This window comes from Pundamilia nyererei, unplaced genomic scaffold, assembly GCF_000239375.1.
Source record: "Pundamilia nyererei isolate P.nyererei 1_Seehausen unplaced genomic scaffold, PunNye1.0 scaffold00078, whole genome shotgun sequence".
NCBI lineage: Eukaryota > Metazoa > Chordata > Actinopteri > Cichliformes > Cichlidae > Pundamilia > Pundamilia nyererei.
In genome coordinates, this window is record NW_005187479.1 from 302,013 (window position 1) to 312,836 (window position 10,824).

Below are 10,824 nucleotides of genomic sequence, written 5' to 3' on the forward strand. Positions count from 1 at the left end.
ACACACACACACACACACACACACACACACACACACACACACACACACACACACACACACACTGAGAGACAGACAGGATTCATTATCCCATTCTTTAATGGCATGAGGTGCCAGGTTCATTGACTGACAGAGCTAATTAGAGAGGCATGAAAGTTTAAGCAGCATGTGACTCCCCTGACCCATAAAAACCTGTCATGTTTGTTGGTTCAATTGAGGGCATCATCCTTTCATCTCATCCAACTATAGTATCAGGTTTCTCTCAGTTATACCATAAACAGCCTGAGCCTAATCTTTAAATAAGACCCTGTATTGTTTCTTTGTAGGAGTGGCAGGTTATTTTAAAGAACTGTGAAACTGAGAAAACTTCAGTAAAACTCATAGGCCATGAGGTAAAAGTTAAACTTCCTCATTTTTGTGCAAAATCCTGCCTCCTCTATAAACCTTTTTAAAATCACATATCTGTCAACAGTTAAAATGAATGTGGTCATCTGTCCATGACACAGATTGCTGTGCCACGGATGACAGTCATCAGTAGTCCAAGAAAGAAGCTTTGAAGTGAAACCACAGCGTTCCACCCAGTTCTCATGGCTTTCCCTTTAAATAGAGCATGACATCAGACTGTGAGCAGGTCTACCGGCCCCAGCCCAAAACAAATGTGTCCAAACAATGCCACATCTGGAGCGAAACGTAGAAGTAAGCAGAGACCAGCAGGAATGTAGCGGAGAGGGGTTGAAAAGGGAAAGTGATCCTGAAGTTATCAAGCTGCAGGCCAAGGTAGCTATAGCATAATTTACAAATGATGCATCTGCCCTTCACTCACAAAGGAATGATGCAGCAGGTTCAAATGTCAGGGTTAAAAAAATGGGATAAAGACATATTTCAGCACACTGAAAGTAAACATAAACCTGCCAATCCATACGTAACTCGCTGTCTGACCTCTAAGTTCTGGCAAGCGTTAGAGAAAAAACATCTTATTTGATTTGATCACCTTTGACTTTTCTGTGCAGATACAAGAGGAGCTCTGCAGAAAGTCTTCTCAGGAAGCTAGGTCTTGTTGTCAGTGTCAGAAGCAATCAGAGCTGCTGGGTCTGCCTTCACGCAGCAGAAGAGCAGAGGTGCAAGGCAAAAATTCAGGCCAATTTTCTGCCTGTTGGATAGAGTGTCTAATAAACACATGACGGCTGATCCAGAGGTTATTTGTCAGCAGACACACGGTACACCACCTACAGTCTGACACAGAAATTTGGACTTACAGTCAAGAATGCATAAAATGTGCACCGTAACACACGGACACATGCACACTTTGGAACACATAGCATATCTATATATTAACTTGGATTTGCGTAGGAGGTTAAGGAGACCTTCAGAATGAAGGTGTGATCTGATAAATACAGACATACAATAAGATGGAAAATATGGCGGATGTGCAGTAGTTGAATAAGAGGACAGAGAAATCAAAGAATAAGAGGAGTAGAAGTAGGTAGGAGAAAGAGACAAAATAATAGAACCTGAGGGACTCGCTGCTCCCCAAAGTCATGTGTTTTACATCTGCACTGCAATTTATAAAGCATCTGCCTCCAAATCCTGTTTACAGGCCTGATTCTAGGCACGGACAGACTAGTTCGCCAGTAAGAGCGCCACCAGCTGGAGAAGGCACCTGACAGTGGGTCGCATAAATGAGCTAATTGCTAAATGAAGTACTTCATTATAAAGACTCTTTAAAGGAAAGCCAGTAATGCCTGACTGAAAAGTTTGAGAGTTACAGTGAAAGCAAGCAAGCTGAGGAAAGGATATGAGGTGAATGAGGTCAAGAAGTTCAATTCTAAGAGTGTCCTGATACTATTCATGTCACTTACTGCACAACTTACACAATGGAATAAATAAACTGAGAGCGGTACAAAGGATGCTGGAAAAGGAACAATAAAAGTAAAAATTACTGCACAATATTTTTGTAATATGAAGTCTGCTGTTTATAGTGCCAGTGTCTTAAATCACACTGGTCTCTATTGATGTTAGCGATCAGCCGACAAACACATAACAATTTTTAATCATGAGGCCATCTCTTCAATTATATATTCAAATTTAGCTGAAAATTATATGGGCCAAAAAATTTAAAAATACTCTCATCTAACTTTGAGGTTTTTTGAGTTTTAATGACTGGGAGCACCATGAGAAGTCTGTGATGAAAGCAATAATTTATCATGAATTCAAAGCTCTTTCCTTTAAGGTATTACCAAGCGCATCATTTCTCTTATGTTTTCACCAACTGTACATGGTTTCTGCTCACACTCAGGAAGCAACAGTGTCCAGTAAAAGATGGAGGGAGGGAATTCAAAATATAACAGTATGGTAATTCCAGTTATGGTTGAAAATTATTATGGGTGTAGTCAGTAATAATTAAAGAAATACTTGTTCACTAAGACTGTGTTTCTTTGATCATTCACCAGTAAGAATAAGATAAAGGTAAATGGAATATTTAAGCAAGTAGAAACTAGTCAACATCTAAAAATTAGTGCTGAGAAAAATCTGGATTTTGTCCTTGACAACAGTAAATAACGCACAGATTATGGTCACAAAATAAACTCATTATGTCCTCAAAATACATTATTTACAAAGAATTCCAATCAAATCTACACCCTTCAAGGTTGTCTCCTTGTGCAGTCATACACTGCTTCCAGTCATCCTGCTGATACTGTTCTGACCACTTTGTGTTTGTTTGGGATTCATGCTGAATCTCCACTGTGTCAAGACCTGACAAACTCGCCCAAACTCAAATTTGGTAAAAAAAAAAAGAAAAAAAGATAGGAGATAAGCAAAGATTGTGGTGGTAGGTCCAAAAAACTTTTTACCAGCATTTTCACATGTGCTAAATGTTCCCTTACCCTGTAGGACGTTAGTGCATAAGTCAAGTCTGGCAGACTGACACTGTGTTCATCTGCGGTGCACAACCCTGACAATCTCAAAATAAAAAAGGAGAGAAAGAAACACAAACAAAACAACGATAACCATGCTCTTGTTCACATTCCTCACATGATGTGCTTTCTGAAGAACTGGACTCCACGAAGTCAAGAGTGTTGTTTGGTCTTAAGGGTCATAGTGTGAGGTTCAGCTTTCATCACCAGTGATAATCCTCAACATGAGGGTCAGTTCAGTTTAACACAGACTTAGATTTTTCATGTCTGGAGAAGTTTTGGAGAACTTATTTTTTCCCCAATACCTTTGCACCATAATCCATAATCACTGACTACATTAACTTCTGTGCGGATGACACTCTGCCCCTTTTGAAGGTACAGTGTTTCTCCAACAACAAGCCCTGGATCAACCCTGAAATGAAGGCTCTCCCCCAGCCCCATCATCTCTGCTGCAAACACCCTATCTTCAACCAGTGCCAGCTTTTCTTCCCATGACTTCTTAGCCCTCAGCCATCATCCACCACCTCTGCTTCAAAAGACTCCATCCCACGCCCCCCCTTCCTCCAACACCATCCTGTCCCTTTCAACACTTCAGGTGAGGAACGAGCTGCGAGAGATCAAGATGCAAAAGGCCGAAGGTCCAAGTGGAATCAGCTCCAAGCTCCTGAGGTGCCGCGCTGACCAACTGTTTGGCATCATGTTCAACATGAGCCTGAAGCTGGGGAAAGTACCACAGCTGTGAAAGACATCCTATATGGTACCAGTACCAAAGACCACGCATCCGGAGGACCTCAGCAGCCACAGGCTGGTAGCACTGACCTCACGTCTGGTTAAGACCCTCAAGAGACTGGTCCTCAAACATATTTGCCTCCTCCTTCAGTCTTCATTGGATCTGGTGTAGTTTGCTTACCAGCCTAGAATCGGGGTGGATGATGCCACCATCTACGTCCTGCACCGAACTCTGACCCAGCTGGAGAAGCCTGGAAGCACTGTAAGGATCTCCAGTGCTTTGAACACCATCCAGCCTGGACTTCTGAGGTAGAAGCTGGAGCTGTCCCAGTGGTTAGTGGACTACCTCACTGATAGCTCTGGTATAGCTGGCCTCATAACAGGTGAGGATGACTCAGAATACAGACTGTGTGGACTGGTGCCAGCGTGACCATCTTCTGATCAATGTGGGAAACCAAGGAGCTGGTGTAGGATTTCCGCAGGTGCAGACCCACCACACCGACACCAGTGAACATCCAGGGAACTGACATTAAGAGAGCAGACTCTTATAAGTACACGGATGTTCACTTGAAGAATAAATGGAGTCACAACACTGATGCTCTTTACAGGAAGGGTCAGAGCAGACTGCTGAGGAGATCTTTTGGAGGGGGGCGCTTCTGAAGACCTTTTTTCACTCTGTGGTGATGTCAGCCATCTTCTATGATGTTGTCTGTTGGAACGGTAGCTTATCTACAGCTGAGAGAAAGCGTTTAGAGAAGCTCATCATGAAGGCCAGCGCTGCTTTCGGATGCCCTCTCGACCCAGTGCAGGTGGAAGGAAACAGAAGAACTTTGGCAAAAATAACACCACTGTTATTTGCACAGTTTTTCCATTTTCTGTTTTTAATAATCTTTTACATTTTTAATAACTTAATAACTGCACATTATTTTTTTTATTATGCTGTAAATTGTTTTTTTTAAAATCTCCATGCTCCATCTGCCTGTCACTTTGCTGCGGGAACACTTGAATTTCCCCAGTTACTGACAATACGGGATATTTCTATTCTATATTTCTATTCTAATCCCACGGAGGAAGGACAGAGCAGACATGAGCACTGAAGTCACCGTTCACCTTTCACTACCAAATTATAATGAAAGTCTTCTCAGTCCTGCCAGCACTGAGCCAGAGAAGTCAGAAAGTCATGATGACATCACTCAACATAAAAATTAATGGAATATTGGGATATTCTCCACTGTATTACGTACCTGCTGAGCTGATAATAAACCAACCTTTAAACCATTGTCATGCCCCTTAGACACGTCAGTGAGGATAAATTGAAAAAAAGTGCACTTATCACAAATAATATGTGTGTGCCACCTCTGGAGTAGTAAATCAGTATTAAGTCCTGGGGTTATATATATATATATTTTTTTACACATTCTCCAGTGAAGGCTGCCTGCATGTGTTTTCATCAGAGGATTCTTGTGGACGATTCTTACAACAAATACTTTTTGTTATCCTCTTGCAGTTGCAAATGTTGATCTTTTATGTTTCCTTATGCCAGCAGTGATGCATGAGTGTGGCGGTAATCTCTTTGGGAGTCTAGAGTTACATTAACAGGCAGTACGAAAAGCAGGAGGTGGTGATGGTGTCAGGGGTTACGGTGACCTGACAAACACATGAACCACCCAGTGAGGAAGTCAACAAGAGATGCTTTCCACAGCAGCGCCGCGCACCCTAGCAACAGCAGTTGCTGGCAAACATGTGTCTGACAAATGTGCCATCTGAACCAATGACAGGGCCTCAATCATCACAATATGGGGCTGCCTCACAAGTATCTCACACAAACACAGTGAAGGGAGTGGGGGAGTGGAAGGGAAGAAGAGAAATAAGATGGAGAGAATGCAGGAGGCAAGGCAGATATTGATAGTGTGTGTTGGAGTGCTTTACAAGTCAAACTTGCAGAACTGTGCAGTTCTATTGTGTTCTATTGTTGTCCTTGGGGCTAAAGTGCTAGCAAACTGCCGCAACATGGGCGTCTTATGTCATTTTTTGCCACTAAAATCTCACTTTATCCAAACTATCCTTTCTGAAGCCAAACTGGAAGTTCACTCACGCTGTACTGTTTTTTCCTCTTCTGGCTCTCTTTAGAAGAATTTTTATATAATTTGATGCCCTCTGCTGATTCATCTTTAATTGCTGCTCGATCGGCATTGTGTAACACCACCAATGTTTTCAATCAGTTCTTTTCATTCTCCACACTATTATTTAATAAATCTGTTTGCCCCAGCCTTCTGTCTGTACTCCTTCTCGTGCTCTTTTTTTGTATTTTCTCTCTCTTTCTCTCCCCCTCGCCAGCTCTGGAAAGTACATTCGCACAGTTCAACAGTGACACAAGGACCGTCTCCTCATGGCAGACCATGCTTGTGTTTTTTCAATTAAGCTAGGCTCCTGTACACCATTCATTTGGGAAACCATAATTCTCATGGCCTAGCAAAAACTAATGGAAAGTCACTTAGCTTTTTTTTTTTTTTCTGGGAGAGGTATCGGAAAGACCCGTTCCCTGGAAGCTCGTCAGATGAGATGGAGAATAAAAACAGTAGGAATACTGTCTATGAAAATACAGGAGGTGTTGATAGGAGGTGAAGGCCTCGCAGAGGGGTTTCAGGGTGCAAGAACTCATGGGGTGAATGGGATCAGGAAGGAGGTGTGTGAAAGAATACAGATGGATGGATTTCCAAGGGAATGCAGATGAAAGTAAGAGAGTTGCAGGCCGGATCTGAAATGCCCAGCGGGGAGGAGGACAGATCCACTGAAATCACTTCAAAGCCTGGTGTCACTGGGCTGCAGATGAGTGCCTGCTGTCCCTTTTATTTACAGAGATGGGCCCCACTAGCCTTTTGCATTCAACAGCAATAAACAGTGCAAATAAATAAATATCCACATGTGGCCAAACACTCAGGTGCAGTAACACCACACTATTTAGCAGCTCATTTAAAATGACTTTATGGCTCTATATTACATTAACACTAGCCCAGAAGGGCAGTAAAAAGAGTGATATTAAGTTCATCTGACAAACAAAGCAATTTTTAAAAAACCAAAACATTCTTACAGAATAGTCACTTTCACCTTACTTTTCCAAAGTTTTTTTTTTTCTAATAATGCCTGCCACTTCATCCTGTTTCCTCCATGTGTGCCTCAGCCACAGTCTTTGCATGGCTACAACCCATGTGTCACCATTAACATAAACCTTTCACTGCTGACGCTGACTGCATTCATTTGTGCAAAGTCACAAACACACACATGCTGCATATTCAGAGGTGCAATCTCACATGAGCCAAAACACAGCTACCCACAACTGGTCATACTGTATGGGCAAACACGTGCACACACGTACACATGCATGATGAAAGTGGGAGTGACTTAACCTGGACAGGCCCCCTTACACCCCCACCTCCCAGCCCCCACCACAACAATCAACAGAGACTGACGGACAGTAAAGCAGAGCACATAGCAAGGCACGGTCAGGAGCAGCACATAAAGAAGGAAGTCTTACCTCAAGAGTAGCGCTGTGGAGCCGATGCAAGGAAAAGCTTCATGTTTGTAGCGGTCTCTTTCAGTCTTGGTATCTTTGTATCTCTCAGCTGTGGCAGACGGGAACTGAGACAGGCACAGGCAGCGCAGAGCGGAGCAGCGCTCAGCACACTTTAGAGGCAGAGAAGGCTGTGGAGCTGCGCAGACCCCGGGCCCGTTCGCTCCCACTCTGCCTTCTGAGGATGAAAAGAGAAGACTTCATTACCAGCTGAGACCACGCCTCTACCCCTCCAGCCTCTCTCCTCCCAAGCCCATTCTCTCCCTCCCCTCTGCCTTCACTACCTCCCTGCTTCCCTTCCACACTCCCAGCCAGTAGCACAGGCCCTGTCTCAGCCAAGAGAGGGGGAGCAGGCTGCCAAAGAAAACCTCCAGTCCCACCGCCTGCTAGTGCCGTGCAGTGCACGGACAGAGAAAAAGAGCAATGAGGAAGAAGATGGAGAAACAGAGATGTCATACAGCAAATCATTTGAATACACAGAGAGTTATTTGCTTAGTTTGGACCTTATGAATGAAATATAATGTCACAAAATCAGTTCAACTTCTGCCAGTGAAACCTCAAAATGCAATAGGGAGAAATAAAGTGTGAGAGTTTGCCAGTGACTGCGTTAAATGTCTAGGAAATTAAAATGAAGAAAGAAAAGAAGGAAGACCAAAAGTAAATTTAGACCAAGTATTGGGTGTAGGACAGAAGGGCTTCGCTTTAGAAATAGTGGAAAGAGACAGGGGAAGGACATAGACAGGCAGGCAGACGGAAAGAAAAACACAGACACAGAGAGAGACATAAAATAGGTGATCAGTTTGACAGTTTCAGGGAGTGAAGGAAAAAGACCAAACACATACTTAACCAGGGGGTGTTGGAAGTTTTAATTAAGACTTACTATAAGATCACATCAAACGACTGCTGCTCAGGAAGGACTATGACTGTGTGTGTGTGTTAAGTTCTGGGGGTGGGCACAATGACTGTCTGTGTGTTTATAACTCTTTGCAAACTGCTTCCATATTCATCACCAAGAATAAGGATGACGTTTTTTGTCCACCTTCAGAATGTCTTTTCCCCTTTTCTCATCCTCTTTGCCTTTTTTTCTCATGCCAAAGTGAACTCTCTCCCCATGAGACAGGGAAAATCAGACCTAAAAGCACTAGCTGTTTACTGTCCGTAATTATGAGGGGCTGGGTACAGTCAGCCCAGGCAAGCTCTGCACCCTGCCCCCAGTGCCACCACACACAAACCTTGCTCTGCCAAGTCTGCCAGTTTAAACTGGGCAGTGGCAGAAAAAGGGGGCTGTAAAGTGAAAGAAAAGTACACTAAAACAAATTAAGGTTAAAATTAAGGTTCAAGTCAACTGGTAATAGAGACTTCAGAAACAAAAAAACACATTATACTTTAAATCACTTCTAGTTAGGTTTCTGTGGAAGTTCCGCTGCTGCATGCCAACTTCAAGATCATAGCATGAAAGTTAAACATTGATGCTAAAAATTATTAAAAAAAAAAAAAAGACATCATCACAGGACATCTCTACATCCACCACTACTGGCAAATCTGTTGGCCTCAGTTTGATTTACCTTAGCAGAAAAAGAAGGCATTAAGTTTAAATAAGAGGACAGCGCTCTAAGATACAGTGCTAGCTCCTTGAACAGGAACAGGAAGAGGGATAAGCAAAAGAGCAGCTGGGACAAATATGAATACCGCAACAACAACAACAACAAAAAAGACAGCCAGAGATCTTGGAGCAGAGCAGAAGGACCAAAATGTCAGCATAATGTAAGAGTAAAGGAGAACTTTTTGGCAGCACATGATGAGGTAAGCAGGCATTATACAGATCTCTGGCAATCTCCCATGCTAACATTAACACCTACACAGACCCTCTCAGTGGCATAATGGTGTCAAATTTACACAGGTCCACAAAACAGTACTTAAAGTTATGGGCTGCCTTCATTGTAGGCTGTGAAAACTCAGACACGAGACTGGGGATTGAGACAGCTGAAAATGGTTTGGTAGAGCAATGACAGAGAAAGAAGAGACAAAGTCATTTCTGTGTACTTCATTGCTAAGAAACACTAATCCTCCAAAACCAGTGACATGGACAGCCTTTCTGTGGTGTTTTATGTCTTTAATCAGAGGCTTTGGTGATAAAGAAAAGACTAATCCAACATCTGAAAGCTGCTGTTTGTTTACTGTCTGCAATATAATCAGGTACGGTCATTACCCTAAAGATGGTAAATTGATAAAAATAGCACAAAGTGGTCATGCGATAAGGAAAATTAGATGTGTCACGACAGGCTGCCATCAGACTTTGCAACCAAAAGAAAACAAAAAAAGCAAAAACCCATACAATAAAATGAAAGATATAGAGAAATAGAAAGAAAGAGGGAGAAAGTAAAAAAAAAAAGAGATATGATTGATCTAAAATTGGTATTTAGGAACGTGAATACACTCAACATCCTACCTAGCCACTAGGGGCTCTACAGAGCTGTGGTGTAAATACAGTACAGTGCAGTGCGGCAAAGTTTAGCAGTAACAACAACTCTCACATTCTTCCCTCTTTTTTGTTTCAGAGAGGACAAACCTCTGTGCCCTTTGTTTTCATGACTGGTACAGCAAATTGTAAATCCCATCTCACCGATTTAAATCACTTATTAATCTAGTACAGGTCAGACATGGCCTACAACTCATTAGACTAAAAATAAACAACATAATTTCTGTTGCTTTTTACCCAATTTAAGAAGAGAGGATTGTATAAATTAAATGAATGATAATGTTCACCTGACAGTTTATTAGGTATACTTTGCTGGACTCTCTTTTGCTTTTGGAACTGTCTCATTTCTTCAGAGATTTTGGTCTATATTGACATGATAGCATCACGTAGCTGCTGCACATTTGTCAGCTGCACATCCATGATGTGAATCTTGCGTTCCACTACATCCCAAAGGTGCTCTCTTGGATTGAGTGAGTGTGGAAACTCTGTGAGTACAGTGAACTCACTGAGATGATTTGAGCTTTGTGACATGGTGCATTATCCTGCTGGAAGCAGCCATCAGAAGATGGAAACAGTAAGGACATGGTCGCCAACGATGTTAAGTTAGACTCTGGAGTTAAAATGATTCTCAATTGGTACTAAGGAGCCCAAAAAGTACAAAGAAAATATCCACCACACTATTGAAACGGACAAATTGCAATGCTACCAGCGAAATTTTAAAATCAAGACTCGTCAGATCAGACAATGATAAGCCTGATCTGAAGGCTATTGTTACATCAGTTTACTGTTCCCAGCTGACAGGAGTGGCACTTGGTGTTGTCTTCTGCTGCTGTAGTCCATCTATAGCATGTATTAAGAGACTTGTAATTGTATTAAGAGCTGCTCTTCTGCATAAAATGATTCTAACAAGTAATTATTTGAGTTGTTGTTCCATCCTGTTGGCTCATAGAAGTCTTGGCATCATGGGCGTAACTTTGTGCTGAACATTGGGGGGGTCAAGATCTCTGTCTAAATAAATAAATAAATATGTTGTAAATTCCCAGATGATTAAACACGCAACTATTTTGCTGGTAATAACTGAAACGAGTAAAGAAAATCAACAGCCTATTTATGCAAGATAATTCATAATTTTA

The 10,824-nt window shown here is 42.2% G+C and overlaps 1 protein-coding gene across 1 annotated transcript in view; it reads right to left on the minus strand.

Annotated features, from left to right (window-relative positions):
• The window catches only part of znf469 (zinc finger protein 469), a 60,761-nt gene that overhangs the window by 32,328 nt on the left and 17,609 nt on the right, over window positions 1-10,824 (minus strand). The window contains exon 2 of the mRNA XM_005737626.2: window positions 7,177-7,390. The gene's annotated coding sequence lies outside the window, so the exon portion shown is untranslated. The remainder of the gene's footprint in view (window positions 1-7,176; window positions 7,391-10,824) is intronic.